A 17,307-nucleotide genomic window follows, 5' to 3' on the forward strand; every position below is an offset into this window, starting at 1 on the left:
TTTGTATAGAAGGGAGGCAATAGGATTCTATTAGCAAAACAATGGCTACATTCTAAAGTTAAAAGGGTCATCTAGAAACTGAAAGTACTTGTTTTGAGTGTGATTTACCCTTGCTTCCCATCCTCTCAGACCCACCATCACTATCACTACACCACCCACGGAGATGCCACAGAGGACACGTTCAGGCAGGCACTGGCTTCGTGTGACAGTCTTCCCCACCCCCTACTCACATCACCACATCATAGCGGTGTTGCACAATTCTACTTCTACGTGAAACTTTTCTGCTAGACCTCCTCAACCTCATTTCCTTTCCACCACCACCACCACCACCACATCGAAATGGTGTTAAAGAGCTGGCAAGCTGAGACAGGCATTAGCTTTCTATTGGAAGAAGAGCTTGAGCAGAGCTAATCATTCAAGTTGCTATAAAAAGCATATACTTTTAAAAGGGAAATATTACTCACCCTTAATAGGGAAGTGATTTATGCCTAAAAAGGCTTTTAATATATCAACAGTAAGTTTTCACTGAAATTTTTATTGCTACTTTAATCAAAATCTAAACTGTGTCCGAAGCTGAAAATCTTTCTTGGTAAGAGACAGGATCTTAAAAAAAGTACATTATGAATGATTCTTATTCTCCACTACCATCACCCAAAATCATGCAAGCTTATTTAACTCAGAAAGGGGGCATTTTCTTAATGGATATACTTGAGAGTGAGTGACAGATTACTCAAATTTGTTATTTTTAATTTCATATTACACACACATTTGCACTGTCTTTTAGACCAGTGCTTCCTAAATTTTAATATGGAAATAGATCACCCAGAAGTTATGTAAACTGCAGACTTTGATTCTATAAGTCAGGGGGAAATTTTGAATTTCTAAAAAGCGCCCAAGTGATCCTAATGCTGCCTGGTCTATGGAGAATATATTGAGTAGCAAGGCTCCATCTCGACCAAAGACAGCTAGCTGATCACTACTCTAAAGTTACTAAGACTATAACAGGAAACTCCCAACTCTGATACTACTGGTAAACTAGAGTTTGACCAGAGACTTAATTTTTCTCTTTCCTGTAGAATGATTTACCATTCCCCATAAAGTATCATAACCACACTTTTCCATAACTTAGCTTTTTTCCTCAGACTGTTTCCAATATTTAGAATGCCCCACCCTTCATTTCCACAGAGTTATATTCTGCCCCAAAGCTCATTTCCTTTCCCCAAAACAAATCTGGCTCTAAGTAGAAGTATTTCTGAACTAGCATGCTTCTGAATTACCAAGGCACTCCATCTACACCACATTGCCACATCATCATAATTTTCCACCTTTAACTGTTTTATAATATGCCTTATATTTCCATTAGGAGACCATAAGCTTCTTAAAGCATTCTCTTGAGTGGCATACGACAGTATATAAACACTTGCTGGATAATTTAAAACACAACTCTGACCACTCAAATACTACTGAGTGCCAGCTACGTGCCAGGCACCGTAATGATCATAACAATTATAAGAACTAACTCAAAGAGCGCTTACCATCTAGCCTCTAAGCATTTTCTGTTATATTCATTTAATCTTCATAATAACCCAAAGAAGTAATACCTTTATTAACCCGATCACATTGATCAAGAAACTGAGGCTCAGAGAAATTAAGTAACTTGTCCAAAGTCACACAGCTAATAAGTGGCAGAGTCAGGAGTCAAATCTAAACAGTGGGTTCCAAAGTCTGTGGTTTTTTTTTTTTGGGGGGGGGGTGCCATGTGGCTTGGGGGATCTTCGTTCCCCCTGCTGCTGCTGCTGCTGCTAAGTCACTTCAGTCGTGTCCAACTCTGTGTGACCCCATAGACGGCAGCCCACCAGGCTCCCCCGTCCCTGGGATTCTCCAGGCAAGAACACTGGAGTGGGTTGCCATTTCCTTCTCCAATGTGTGAAAGTGAAAAGTGAAAGTGAAGTCGCTCAGTCATGTCTGACTCGTAGTGACCCCATGGACTGCAGCCTACCAGGCTCCTCCGTCCATGGGATTTTCTAGGCAAGAGTACTGGAGTGGCTTGCCATTGTCTTCTCCAATACCAGGGATCGAATCCAGGGCCCCTGAAGTGCAAGCACGGAGTCCTAACCCCTGGACCACCAGGGAATTCCCAAAGTCTGTGCTCTTAACCATGATGTTATAATACCTCTCCGTATAGTTATAAAGAGGATATAAAAATGAGTAAGACACAACCTGTTCACTTAAGAAGCTATTGGCTACTCGAAAAAACTGTTGTGGCAGCTCAGAGCTCCTGATATAAGTTCAAACTCCTTAGCATGTTATTCAACAGTCTGAATGATCTGATCCAAACCTTTTTATTTATTACATCCATCTGCATTCTCATGTTTTACTGTAGTTACATAACCAGCCTCTCCTAAATATGTCCTGAACTCTCCCACTTCCACTTCCATTTTGTTGCTGGAATAAGTCCATTTTTCTCATCAAAATTAATCTTTCTCTTCCCTATACACTCAAATTACTCCATTTAAACTTCTACTGTAACACTAACCAGGCTTGCCTTCTACATGTTTTAACTATGTCCACCTTTTCCACTCAATTAGAGGATTCTTCAGGGCAGAGATGGAAGAGTATGGAAGAGATGGTTACTTGTTAACTTCCCTTTTCCTCTTGAAGTAGGCTACATTTCCCAGCTGGTTAAGACCTTAACACTGAGTTCTGGCCGGTGGTACAGGGATAGAAGTGATTGTATCATTTTCAGGCCTGTCCCATTAAAAACCTCAACATCATCCTCCATACTTTCTTCCTTCATCTGCCAGCAGATGCACAGGATCCAACAGAGTAATCTGAGGCCCTGTCCTGGGTTAAAAGGAGCCTGCCTTCAACCTCCATTCAACATGCACTGGATTAGAATATGAGTAAGAAACAGCTTTTAAGCCAATAAGATTTTAAGTTAGCCCACCTGGACTAAATACATCTTATAGTTTTGTTTCTCTATATATACCCAAAACTGCCTTGTTCATAATTAGTGCTCAGTAAATATTTAGAGTCCAATTAAAAGTTAAAATTCTTATTGCAAGGCAGAACCTTTCAAGACTTTACTATTAGCCAGCAGTCTTCAAAACTGGGGAATGAGAGAGATTATTCATTGAAGTATGGGAAGAAAATGGAAACTTTTATTTATAAAAGAGAAATGTTAATATGGGTTGACAGTAGCACCTGGGATGGGCTCAAAAATGTTTTCCTAAGGGATTCTATGGTAGACAGAAGATGCCCAAAGGTGTCCATATCCCTAGAACCTGTGACTATGCTAGATGGCAAGTAGAATAAGTGAAAAAAACTGCAGATGGAATTAAGGCTGCTAATCAGTTGACTTTAAATTAGGGAGATTATCCTGGATTAGTAAAGTGGGTGCAGTGTAACCACAAGAGGTCTTCAAAGGTGGAAAGAGGGAGGTATAAGAGTCAATATCAGAGGGCTACAATATGAAAAAGACTCAACATGTCACTGCAGGCTTTGACGATGGAAGGGGACTACAAGCCAAGGAATGTAAAACAGTCGCTAGAAGTTGAAAAAGTAAGAAAATAGATTCTCCCCTAGAACCTTCAGAAAGGAATACAGCCCTCCTTGAATTTAGCCCAGTAAGATCTGAATTTAGCCCAATAATTTTCTGTTATTTTAAGCCATTAGGTTTGTGGCAATTTGCTACAGCGGTCCTAGAAAACTAACAATCAAAAAAATCTAAGGGTCACTATTTTATGTTATAATGTTCACAGATCTAAGATAGACTTTGGGCTTTGACTCTTTGTAAAGAAGCATAAGGAAAATAATAATGTTATTTTCCTTGGTGGCATTTACATCTAGTAGGTCAAATATTTATTGAACTCACAGTCATGTATAAAGCTCAGAGTTAAACATTAAAGTTTAAATGTTATCCCTTCTCAAAAGTTTATTACCTGAACAGAAGAATATGGGAAAGGTATGGTAACAGTTTAAAACACATCTATCCTTGTTCTAAAAAACAAAACAAAACACTGACACTACTATTTTGACTGGGACCTCTTCAATTCTGCATAACAGGACCTAGGAAGAGAAATGCAGCCATTGCGTCAAAGCTGTCGAGAAAATCACTCTGTACTGCTCACCTACAATATACCTGGAAACTGTGCTAGGTGTTTTATAGATACTACCTGATATGAAATTACCCCTATTTTATCATCCAGGAATATAAGATTCAGAGTATTTAAGTGACCTGACAAAGACTAGAGAAGGTACTGGAAATTGGATCCATTTGGCTCAAAAGCCTATGTTTTGTTCTGTGATAATCGGTATGTATGAAAAAGGCCAGTAGATCAAGAATAATTTTGTTTTTGATTCATAAAAAAGAACTATCTGCAAACCAATGAAAATCTGACTAGTTTGCTTTACAAGCCCTTCTACTGCCAACTTTGAGCAGTAAAAACAGCACTCTTATTATAAAAAGTTTTTCTGACCTGTACTGGTCTTTCCGGAAAAATGTCTGACTCCAAAGTTTGGTAAAAACAATTAAGAGGCCTGAAATAAACCTATAGCAAAATATTAGAATGTGGGCATGATTTTTATAATAATATGCTTTCTAAAAGGTCTGCATCTGAAACTTACTTAGACTGGTTTACTTTTCTTTAAAAAAAAAAATAAGTTTTTCCAGAAGTTTAAATATATTTTTATCTTATTTCCTCACATAATTTTGGAAGGCAAGGCCCTGGAACATACTCCACCAGATTCCACTAAGCTGTAATGTGTGGCACTAAAAGGAACTGCTTTGCATTTTACTCCCAAATAAAGCAAAGATACCAACACTCTCCCTTGGACTAGAAAAAATTACCAATAACCAAAAAGGAGAAGAGACGGAAATGGCTCAAATCTCAAGTCCCAAAAGAGCTATGAATCCAGACCCATAAAAAAAGGAGTAATATCCTTGGGTAATTAAGGCTTGCTGGAGTTCAAACATGTTTTAGAGGTATTACATCATGGAAAACTGGCTGTACTGGATCCTAGATATGAAAATTCATAAGGAAAACTCAGCTGAACTGACATTAACCACCAGAGCTCACATCAGGTGACACTGAGCAGAGCTGGTTCAGTCTGGCTTTCTCTTTTCTGCCCATTGCTTTTATAGTCCAATTTTAAGATTGCTAAAGGCAGAATAAACATGCCTCGGCCATCACTAGATTATGTCAATAGCACTACATATAATAACAAAAGGACAAATCAAGTTCATGTCCAAATTTTACTTTTTCTTAGTAAAATAATACAAATATCTAAAAAGTTAAAATGAGATCTGCTTGTTTATAAATATTATACCAGTTTAATAAATATAAAAACATCCTAGATTTCTAAGAAAAAAATATCCTCTTTATTGAATAACAACTGAAAATAAAATGAGACTAAGAATGAATTCATTCTGTATTTTATTTCATAGAAAATTTTAAACCACATTGCTCAAAACAGTCATGCAAGCAGCAAAATAGCAAGTCTCCTGACAAAGGCAGAGCTATTAATAAATATATGGACAGTGACTTCAAAATGTCCCCAACATGCTTTTTGTTTGTAAACCCAGGAAGTTTAGAAGTATATAGATTGTCTCCCCAAGCACTGAAAAAGCTTCTTCCTCCTTCCCGAATTTATCCTTTAGCCTACAATTACTCATAAACTCATGCCAAAATAGCAAAATATAAACACAAACTTCAATTTATGTGAACATACTTTTGAAACAACACTCTCCCAATGATTTATTTCTTCCCCTATTCAACCCAACAAGCATGTATCAAGAAATACTATGTGAAAATACTTGTACTCTCCATAGATAAACAGTACACTTAATTTTTTTTTTTCACTGCCTGTCACATATATATAAGCACAGTGCCAGGCAATAAGGATCAAGTAAAGAGGAGCTCAAAAGCCTCTTGATGAAAGTGAAAGAGGAGAGTGAAAAGGTTGGCTTGAAGCTCAACATTCAGAAAACAAAGATCATGACATCTGGTCCCATCACTTCATGGGAAATAGATGGAAAAACAGTGGAAACAGTGTCAGAATTTATTTTTTTGGGCTCCAAAATCACTGCAGATGCTGATTGCAGCCATGAAATTAAAAGACGCTTGCTCCTTGGAAGGAAAGTTATGACCAACCTTGATAGTATATTAAAAAGCAGAGACATTACTTTGCCAACCAAGGTCCGTCTAGTCAAGGCAATGGTTTTTCCCGTGGTCATGTATGGATGTGAGAGTTGGACTGTGAAGAAAGCTGATCGCCGAAGAATTGATGCTTTTGAATTGTGGTGTTGGAGAAGACTCTTGAGAGTCCCTTGGACTGCACGGAGATCCAACCAGTCCATCCTAAAGGAGATCAGTCCTGGGTGTTCATTGGAGGGACTGATGCTAAAGCTGAAACTGCAATACTTTGGCCACCTCATGCGACGAGTTGACTCACTGGAAAAGACTCTGATGCTGGGAAAGGTTGGGGGCGGGAGGAGAAGGGGACGACGGAGAATGAGATGGCTGGATGGCATCACCGACTCTGTGGACATGAGTTTGAGTGTACTCCGGGAGTTGGTGATGGACAGGGAGGCCTGGCGTGCTGTAGTTCATGGGGTCGCGGGGAGTCGGACACGACTGAGCGACTGAACTGAACTGAACTGAAGGTCTGTCTAGTCAAGGCTATGGTTTTTCCAGTGGCCATGTATGGATGTGAGAGTTGGACTGTGAAGAAAGCTGAGCACCGAAGAATTGATGCTTTTGAACTGTGGTGTTGGAGAAGAGTCCCTTGGACTGCAACTCTGGGAGTTGGCGATGGACAGGGAGGCCTGGTGTGCTGCGATTCATGGGGTTACAAAGAGTCAAACACGACTGAGCGACTAAACTGAACTGAGGGGCCATAGAAAAAAACATAAATAAATTCTTCTTTAAGGAGCTCACGGACAAAGAATGAAAATAATAGATAACATTTACTGAGCACTTATGTGTCAGACACTGTTCTAAATAAAGGATTTACCTCATTTAATCTTTATGAAGATATTATGTAATAGGTACTATTACTCTCTCCATTTTACAGACATGAAGACTGATTAAATGGCAGTCAGAAGTAGATCCTTAGCTCTTTTTTTTTGCATAACAAGTTATCTGTTTATTGTTGTTTGAATCCTTAACTCTTAAGCTTTATGCTATACAGTCTCAATATATAATGCTTCAGATGATTATAACAGCAAAAATAATAAAAAATAAATAGTTAAGATTTAGTGCCTTGCATTGTGGTAAGTTGTTTGTGGATATTATTTCATTTAATCATCTCCATAAAAGCAAGCAGGATCCTGGGCACACAAGCCTTTCAAACAGTTGCTAATCTGGGAAGGGAGGTGATGCTGAGACAAGGGAGGAGCAGTCAGGAAACAAAGGATAGCGTTGCTACCCATCCTTCTGTGGCTGCAGCTCTTCCAGCTGCCCCAACAGCCTCCGCCCCCCTCACAACAATAACAACTGTGTGGAAGATGAACAGTCTCTGCCTCTGCCAGTCAGCCTCAACAGTTTCTGGGCGCAGCTCCCCAGGAATAGCAGCAATGGCAATGATTATAACAATGGGGAAAATAGGGGGCTAGAACAGGTACTCTCCTCATCCTCTATCCACAATGAAGACATGGAGAAGATTCTTCTGGATGCACAACATGAATTCAGACAGAGTAGTTCAAGAGACAGTTCTCACTGCAACAGCCCTTCCCCACCAGAAGAGGGGGAGATCGTGTTTGATGGGCAACACAGCAGCAGGGACAGTAGCTCTCAGTCAGAAGAAACTGCCGAAGAGAAAGATGTGGGTGCACTGAAGAAACTCGCAGACTGGGTGTCCAGCTGGTCTGCTGCTGCTGCTAAGTCACGTCAGTCGTGTCTGACTCTGTGCGACCCCCTGGTCTAGCAGACCTGAAAACATTTCACCTAAGGAGTCCCACTCAGGCACTCTAAATATTCCATTTCCTTAAGTATGAGGAAAAGTGGAGCCATGAAAAAAGGGGAGACTTTCTTTCTCCGCACAATTTCTTAAGGTATTCATTCCATCTCTCTTCCTTTGCCATGTTTTGGCTTTGGAGCTAGGCACCTACACTGGAAAATGACTAATCTCGATTACCGCCAGTACCTACTGAAGGAAAAAAGCCCCTGGGAAAGCGTGTGACTTGTGAAGTGTGTATTGTCAGTAGTTTATTTGAACTTGAGACCATTGTAAGCATGACCCAACCTACACCCTGTTTTTATATATCCAAGTAGTTCCAGTAATTCTCAAATCCATTATTCTATTAAAACTCGGGGCATCGAGTTTTACTAATCTCATTCTCTTTTTGACCTAAAAAACACTTAGAAATTTCTTAACAAAGTTTATTGTTGTTTAGAAATTTGCAAGGGCTTTTTTCCTGCAAATGTTACCAGCAAATTATGATTTTGTCAACAATGCTGTTGTTTCCTTTTAGTTCCAATAGACTTAGACCTCTGTATCATTCATGATACAAATTTTACTCTTGCAAGATAATTTCCATCTTTCTTTTTAAATAAGACCAGGTTAGCAAGTGATATAAAAGCTTTGTTGTTTTTCAAGACAAAGGCAAGTTTGAATTTATAGTTATTAAAAAAGAAAATAAACAAAAGAAGACACAATAAAAGATATCCTGAGCAATAAAAAATTATTTTAAACCATAAAAGAGAGAGAGAAACAAAGAGTAGTTTTGGGGCAGGGTCCTGGTTCCACCTCAAGAGATAAAACATAGTATCTTTGAGCCCTTCTACAGAATTAAAATCTCCAACAAGTGGATGATGTTAGCATTCTTCATTTCAGAGGAGATCACTGTTTGATTAACCTCAAGAAGACCATGAGAAGACCACCTAAAGCCAGATAAAAGGAGTACAAGTCCTGCACACACCTTGATCCTTATCAGCAACCCTGCCCTTGAACCACTGTTATAAAACTCACCAAATCTCCCTGGGTTGGGACACACAGTTTTTTTCAGAGCATGAGCCTCCTGTGTCCCTCCCTCTTTGCCTGGCAAAGCAATAAAGCTATTCCTTTTCCCAAAACTGTCTCCAAGCTTTGATTCAGCACCACTGCACAGAGGCTGAATTTTTAGCAGCACCACCAACCTGGTACAGGAGTACTATTATTCTTTTCTATTTCACAGATGAGAAAACTGAGGTTATAGAGGTTATATAACTTATCTAAGGTCCCCTAACTATTAAGTGATAAAATCAACCTGAACCTCTCCTCTAAATTCCAGACTTGTTTACCCAACTTGATTATCTCCAGATCTCCTATCCCCAAACCTGGCCCCTACAGGATATACATATATCTTCCCCAGGATATATAGTGGAAATTCAATTCTCCCAGTCATGCAAGTCAAAAACCTAAATAAAAGTCATTCTAGATGACTCCTTCTTTGTTCTAATATCTCACACCCAATCCATTAGAAAATTCTGTTGCCTGTACTTTCAAAAATATCCAGAATCCAATGACTTCTTTACATCTTAGTCCAAGCTCTCTCCGAAAGAAAAGTAAAAGTCCCTCAGTTCTGTCTGACTCTTTGTGACCCCATGGAATTCTCCAGGCCAGAATACTGGAGTGGGTAGCCTTTCCCTTCTCCAGGGGATCTTCCCCACCCAGGAATCGAATCAGGGTCTCCTGCATTGCAGGTGGATTCTTTACCAACTGAGCTATCAGGGAAGCCCAACTGCAATTACTGCAATTGCCTCCTAACTTAATTTTCCTCAGTTATAATTTGAAAATGAAAGTGGTAGTTACTCAGTCGAGTCCAACTCTTTGTGACCCCATGCACTGCAGCCCACCAGGCTCCTCTGTCCATGGAATTCTCCAGGCAAGAATACTAGAGTGGGTAGCCATTCCCTTCTCCAGGAGATCTTCCCAACCCAGGATTAAACCTGGATTTCCTGCATTGAGAGCAGATTCTTTACCATCTGAGCCATCAGGGAAGCCCAGTTATAACTTGAAAGTGAAAGTGAAAGTCACTCAGTCCTGTCTGACTTTCTGCGACCCCATGGACTGTATAGGCCAGAATACTGGAGTGGGTAGCCTTTCCTTTCTCCAGGGGATCTTCCCAACCCAGGGATCAAACCCAGGTCTCCCACACTGCAGGTGGACTCCTTACTAACTGAGCCACAAGGGAAGCCTATTTAAAACTTAAATAGCTTCAAATAGCTAATGATGAAAAATAATAAGTACCCCAGGCTCCCCATATCACTACTAAATCTTACTCCTCTGAGTAACAACTCTTTTAGCTGTTTCTTCTATTTACCAACATAGCTCTAGCTAACTAACATACTAACACTGCTCTTTCTGACCTACTGACTTTCCAGGGTGAAAGCTGAGGGTTTCACCCTCTTAAATTACTACCTTTCCAATACTATTAAGACAATTTTGGGTAAAATCAATACTGAGGATAAGCAAATCAAAACTCAGCATTTACACTATTATGACTGATTATAATCACTATTAAGCCAAATAGTGTATTATGATTACATTTTATTTCCTGCACAAATTTTTAATGTTTTGCCTAATTTTTCATTTCTTAGTTACTATATGAAAGTGAAAGTCGCTCAGTTGTGTCCGACTTTTGCAACCCATGGACTATATGCCTACCATTGATCGTGAACTCCTTCTTGGCAAAGTCAGACTTAAATTGAAGAAAGTGGGGAAAACCACTAGACCATTCAGGTATGACCTAAATCAAATCCCTTATGACTATACAGTGGAAGTGAGAAACAGACTTAGGGACTAGATCTGATAGATAGAGTACCTGAACTATGGATGGAGGTTCATGACACTGTACAGGAGACAGGAATTAAGACCATCCCCAAGAAAAAGAAAAGAAAAACAGCAAAATGGCTGTCTGAGGAGGCCTTACAAATAGCTGTGAAAAGAAGAGAAGCCAAAAGCAAAGGAGAAAAGCAAAGATATACCCATTTGAATGCTGAGTTCCAAAGAATAGCAAGGAGAGATAAGAAAGCCTTCCTCAGCAATCAGCGCAAAGAAATAGAGGAAAACAACAGAATGGGAAAGACTAGAGATCTCTTCAAGAAAATTAGAGATCAAGGGAACATTTCATGCCAAGATGGGCACAATAAAGGACAGAAATGGTATGGACCTAACAGAAGCAGAAGATATTAAGAAGAGGTGGCAAGAATACACAGAAGAACTATACAAAAAAGATCTTCATGACCCAGATAACCACGATGGTGTGATCACTCACCTAGAGTCAAGACATTCTGGAATGTGAAGTCAAGTGGGCCTTAGGAAGCATCACTACAAACAAAGCTAGTGGAGGTGATGGAATTTCAGTTGAGCTATTTCAAATCCTGAAATATGATGCTGTGAAAGTGCTGCATTCAGTATGTCAGCAAATTTGGAAAACTCATCAGTGGTCACAGGACTGGAAAAGGTCAGTTTTCATTCCAATCCTAAAGAAAGGCAATACCAAAGAATGCTCAAACTACTGTACAATTGCACTCATCTCACACGCTAGTAAAGTCATGCTTAAAATTCTCCGAGCCAGGCTTCAGCAATACATGAACCATGAACTTCAAGATGTTCAAGCTGGTTTTAGAAAAGGCAGAGAAACCAGAGATCAAATTGCCAACATCCACTGGATCATTGAAAAAGCAAGAGAATTCCAGAAAAACACCTATTTCTGCTTTACTGACTATGCCAAAGCCTTTGACTGTGTGGATCACAATAAACTGTTGAAAATTCTGAAAGAGATGGAAATACCAGACCACCTGACCTGCCTCTTGAGAAACCTGTATGCAGGTCAGGAAGCAACAGTTAGAGCTGGACATGGAATAACAGACTGGTTCCAAATAGGAAAAGGAGTACATCAAGGCTGTATATTGTCACCCTGCTTATTTAACTTATAGCAGAGGACCTCATGAGAAACGCTGGACTGGAAGAAGCACAAGCTGGAATCAAGACTGCCGGGAGAAATATCAATAACCTCAGATATGCAGATGGCAGAAAGCGAAGAACTAAAGAGCCTCTTGATGAAAGTGAAACAGGAGAGTGAAAAAGTTGGCTTAAAACTCAACATTCAGAAAACTAAGATCATGGCATCTGGTCCCATCACTTCATGGCAAATAGATGGGGAAAGAGTGGAAACAGTGGCTGACTTTATTTTTTGGGGTTCCAAAATCACTGCAGATGGTGACTGCAGCCATGAAATTAAAAGACGCTTACTCCTTGGAAGGAAAGTTATGACCAACCTAGATAGCATATTAAAAAGCAGAGACGTTACTTTGTCAACAAAGGTTCGTCTAGTCAAGGCTATGGTTTTTCCAGTGGTCATGTATGGATGTGAGAGTTGAACTATAAAGAAAGCTGAGCACCGAAGAACTGATGCTTTTGAAGTGTGGTATTGGAGAAGACTCTTGAGAGTCCCTTGGACTGCAAGGAGATCCAACCAGTCCATCCTAAAGGAGATCAGTCCTGGGTATTCATTGGAAGGACTGTTGTTGAAGATGAAACTCCAATACTTTGGAAACCTGATGTGAAGAGCTGACTCACTGGAAAAGACCCTGATGCTGGGAAAGATTGAGGGCAGGAGGAGAAGGGGACGACAGAGGATGAGATGGTTGGATGTCATCACCGACTCAGTGGACATGGGTTTGGGTAGACTCCAGGAGTTGGTGATGGACAGGGAGGCCAGTGTGCTGAGATTCATGGGGTTGCAAATATCAGACACAACTGAGCGACTGAACTGAATTCTTCCCCAAAGTCTCCAATAGAACTGCAAAATTTTTCTGAACATGAATGTCCATCCTGTCAAACACATCTGGGAATCTATAAATTCTTTCCTCAAATTCCACTGCCCAATCTCTCTCCTGAAGTTCTTGATCCTCCCACTCCAGTTTAGACTACTTATTCTCTAGACTATTGTCCAGCCGTCACCCTGGGACTTGCTATCACCCTTCCTTCCAGATCTTATGCCTTTTTATTGTTATCTGTTGTTTTGTTTGCCCCCTTACTTTTGATGGGACACATAGTCCAGCAGCTTCATAAGAAACAGCTCACGAGAGGTAACATTTTCAAAACCGCGCATGTCTGAAAATATCTTTACTCTCATGCCTGACTGGTAGTTTGACTGGATAAATAACTCTAAGCAAGAAATAATCTTCTCTCAGAAAGCACTGTTCTACTGGTAGAGCTTCCAGAGCTGGGTTTTGGGGTTTTTTTTTTATTTTAAAGATTTATTTATTTATTTTTTGGCTGTGAGTCTCTGTTGCTGCACGTTGACTTTCTCTAGCTTCCACGAGTGAGGGCTACTCTTCACTGCTGTGTGCAGGCTGCTCATCGTGGTGGCTTCTCTTGTTGAGGAGCACAGGCTCTAGGCGCAAGGGCTTCAGCAGTTGTAGTATATGGGCTCAGCAGTTTTGGCCCATGGGCTTAGTTGCTCCAAAGCATGTGGGATCTTCGCAGACTGGGGAATCAAACCTGTGTCCCTTGCATTGCAAGGAGGATTCTTAACCAGTGGACCACCAGGGAAGCCCCCAGACCTGGTTTTGAGAAGTCTGATACCATGTGAATTTTCAGTCCTTTATATGGCCTCTGGTTCTCTCCACCCCTATGCTGTGGAAGTGCTTAGAATCTTATTTTTATTACCCATATTCTAAAATTTCACAACTATATGCTCTGGGATGGGTCTTTTATTCATTCATTGTGCTGGGCACTTGGGAGGCCCTTTCACTTAGGAAGTTCATGCCCCTTAGTTGTAGAAAATGTTCTTGTATTAGTCAAAAACAGACTTCCTAGATTGATCCTTTATTTTTAAATTCTTTTCTCTCTTATTTTCCATCTTTGGTTTTTCACCATTAATGGATGATTTCCTCTTTATCTCCTTGGCAGTCCAATCAAATACTTTAAATAAAACCATAAATAAATAATCACATAAAACTATATATAAACATATAATCATATTTTAAAATTTTCAAGAATCTGTATGGCTCTCTAATTACTCCTATTTTATAGTATACTTACTATTCTTATTTCATAGATGCAGCTCCTTCTCAAACCTCTCCTAGAAGAAGTATATTTAGAAGATAATAATTAGGTTTTTTTGCTGGTTACACTTCAAAGTTTTCTTCTTTTACTTGGGGCTCTTCAATTTCTCCAAATCCACCAGTTTCCTGGCAGGTGTGGGTGGGATGGGGATGATTCCTACCTGCTTAAGAGTCAAAGGATAGAAGAGGACTAGAAGTCTCAAAAGCCTCACCATTCAATACACAGACAGTCCCTTCATTTCCCTCTTCTTAGGATAACATTCCTTCTCCATCAGCTGTCATACTAGATGCTTACCTAGTATGAAGCATGTATGGTTCAATTTTTTTCCAAAAATAAAAATTCACCTCTTGTTGAGGTAGGTGAGACTTAACTGATTAATTGCAATGAATGGAGATGGTGACTTTTAGGCCCATTACCCCTGAAAAGACTTTCAATAGTCCTCCTGTTTTCAGCCCAAGCCTGACGTCCACCTCCAGTTCCAGAGCTGAACTGTAGGTTTTGTAGGTTTCTGTGACACAAACTGGCTTGCTTCTATCTAGCATCTGCTTCTATAGACACTACCTTCAGGGAACTCACGCTATTTGAAGGCTACAGACAATAAGTAAACAAATAAACAAGATATTTTCAAAGATGATAAGAATGATGTAGACAAAGCATAATAATGAGGGGGTAAAGAGTGATACTGGATGGCTATTTTAGACAGGCTAGTCAACAAAAGTCTCTTTGAGAATGGGATATCTCAGAAGAAGCATGCTAAATGATTCTGGAACAAAGACATATAGGAAAAGGGAAAAGAAAGTACAAAGACCCTGAAGTATGAAAGAGGTTGGTGTATCTGAGAAACAAAAAGGCCAGTGAGGGTGGTTAGGATGGTGTAAGCTAGGAAAGAGTGATCAGAAATAAGGTCAGGGACTTCCCTAGCAGTCCAGTGGTTAAGACTTTGCCTTACAATGCAAGGGGTGCAGGTTCAACCCCTGGTCGGGGAGCTAAGATCCCACATGCCTCGTAGCCAAAATACATAATCTCATAGCCAAAAAACATAAAACAGAAGCAATATTGTAACAAATTCAATAAAGACCTTACAAATGGTCTACATTAAAAAAAAAAGAAGACAATAAAGTCAGAGAAGCAGACAGGTCAACTCACTTAAGGTCTTGTATGCACGCATCTCAACATCAAAGCCCAGAGTTTAGACTTTATTTGAAGAGTGACAAAAAGTCATAGAAGGAAATTCAGCAGAGGAGAACAGTACGATCTGATTTACCTTTTTCAAGTTCAATCTGGCTACCATGGAGCAAGAGGGGAATCTGGGAGATCAACTAAGAATGTTGAAGTAGGATGGTGGCTATGTAGGTAATAAGTGGTAGTCAGACTCAGGGCATATTTTAAAATTAATGCTAAACTACTTGAAGGTTTGAAGTAGGGAATAAAGGTAAAATATTAAAGATGACACTAGGGTTTTGGCATAAGTAATAGATGAATGGTGATTCCATTTGCTGAGAATGGGAGACATCTAGAAAGTAAAACATGTGAGTGGGATAGGAATATGATCAACAGTGGCCCATAATAGGTGCTCAGGAATTGGTACCCATTGTTTATATTAACAATCATCTTACATTGTATGTCAATTATATCTCAATAAATTTCTTAAAAATCACCTTCTTTCTGGGGTTATACTACTTCACTATCCACAGACAATGACATAAATAGTACTGAAGCTTATTCCACATTTATTTTAAACAAAAACTTTCTGGTTATATGAAATTAGAACTCAGACTCAATTCATAAGTCATCAGACTTTCTAGCTTAGTACAGAGAAGAGAAAACAATATTAAGATCCCCTTACCAATGTGCAAGTGTTATAAAATTTGCTTTGACAGCTATATTGACACTCTTTCATTTAGTTACTCACTAGGATTACAATGATAAAATCAAAAAGGTGAACTTTAATCCATCATTTTTAAATGCTTCCCATTTATTCTGAACAACACGTGCACACACACAACGCAAACACACCCTGAGATAATATATTTTTCAAACCTGATCATTTAAAAACTATTCAACGTTAATTCCATATGATTTTTAAGCTGATACATTCTCCTCATTTAACAGAATGGGAAACCAAAGCCCAGAGGTCAAATAACTTGTCCAAGAGAACAAAATTAGGAAATCACAGGGTGCATAAGAATGTGCATAAGAATAGCTGAAGATAAGGCTAGAAAAACAGAGCAGACATTAGCTGTCTAAAGAATTTCTGATTCAATTCTGAAATAAATGGGAGCCACAGAAAGTTTTTAAGAAATGTTCAGATGCTAAGCTGTGTCCGACTCTTTGTAACCCCATGGACTGCAGCATACCAGGCTTCCCTGTTCTTCACTATCTCTTGGAGTTTGCTCAAATTCATGTCCATTGAGTCAATGATTCTATCTAACACACTCATCCTCTGCCGCCCTCTTCTCCTTTTGCCTTCCCTTCTCTTCTCCTTTTGCTTTCCCAGAATCAGGGTCTTTCCCAATGAGCCAGCTATATGATTAGAGCTATGTATCAGGAAGAGTGAAAAGAAGGGCAAAAAGAATAATTCGTTCAAGGCAAAAGTGAAGAGGATTGAACTGACAGATGCATAGGGGAAGAAGAAGATGCTAAAGTCTTTGAAGGTTTAAAATCAAGAACTTAGTTTCTGATTAGAAGCAAGGAATAAAAGGAATAATTAGAGATGGGTTTGGGATTTTCATAATGGGTAACTGGAAAGACTGCTACCTTAATAATGAGGTTGAGAAAATACTCTGACACATCCTCATAGCATTAGCAGATATTAGTCTGTTTCCTAGGTGTACAGTTTGCTTCCTGAGGAGACCATCTGGGAGATAACAGCCCTCTAATTCTCATCTATTCACCATGGTATTACCCAGCATGGGGTTGGACTGAGTAGTTCTAAATAAATACTTGGTGATTTGAAAGCATATTCTTCATTTTAACAAAATGGCAATCATATTGTTGCATATGGATTCTGAAGAGGAGTTAATTCTGAACAAAAATAGGTAGACAGGAAAATAAATTCAGAATGTGGCCTAAAAAGAAGTAAACATGAGATTGTCAACAAGGAGTCTGAAAGAAATATTAAATTTCTCATGGCATGAAGAATAAAAAAGAGGTATGAGAACAAATCTTGGTACAGGTCCTCAAAAAGGCCATTGGGGAGTGGAAGTGAGCAGGGCACAGAATTGGATTACAGATCTTTGAGCATAAGAC

General features: G+C 39.4%; 1 protein-coding gene and 1 pseudogene across 3 annotated transcripts in view; one reads left to right on the forward strand and one right to left on the reverse strand.

The window, feature by feature from the left end:
* TESK2 (testis associated actin remodelling kinase 2) overlaps positions 1–17,307 on the reverse strand; it is a 143,060-nt gene that overhangs the window by 48,605 nt on the left and 77,148 nt on the right. The gene's annotated exons all lie outside the window — the stretch shown is intronic.
* On the forward strand, positions 3,508–7,926 carry LOC148778006 (BCL2/adenovirus E1B 19 kDa protein-interacting protein 3-like pseudogene; annotated as a pseudogene).

This window comes from Moschus berezovskii, chromosome 4 (genome assembly GCF_049115385.1).
Source record: "Moschus berezovskii isolate FMDL1 chromosome 4, NW_MosBer_1.0, whole genome shotgun sequence".
NCBI classification, from domain to species: domain Eukaryota; kingdom Metazoa; phylum Chordata; class Mammalia; order Artiodactyla; family Moschidae; genus Moschus; species Moschus berezovskii.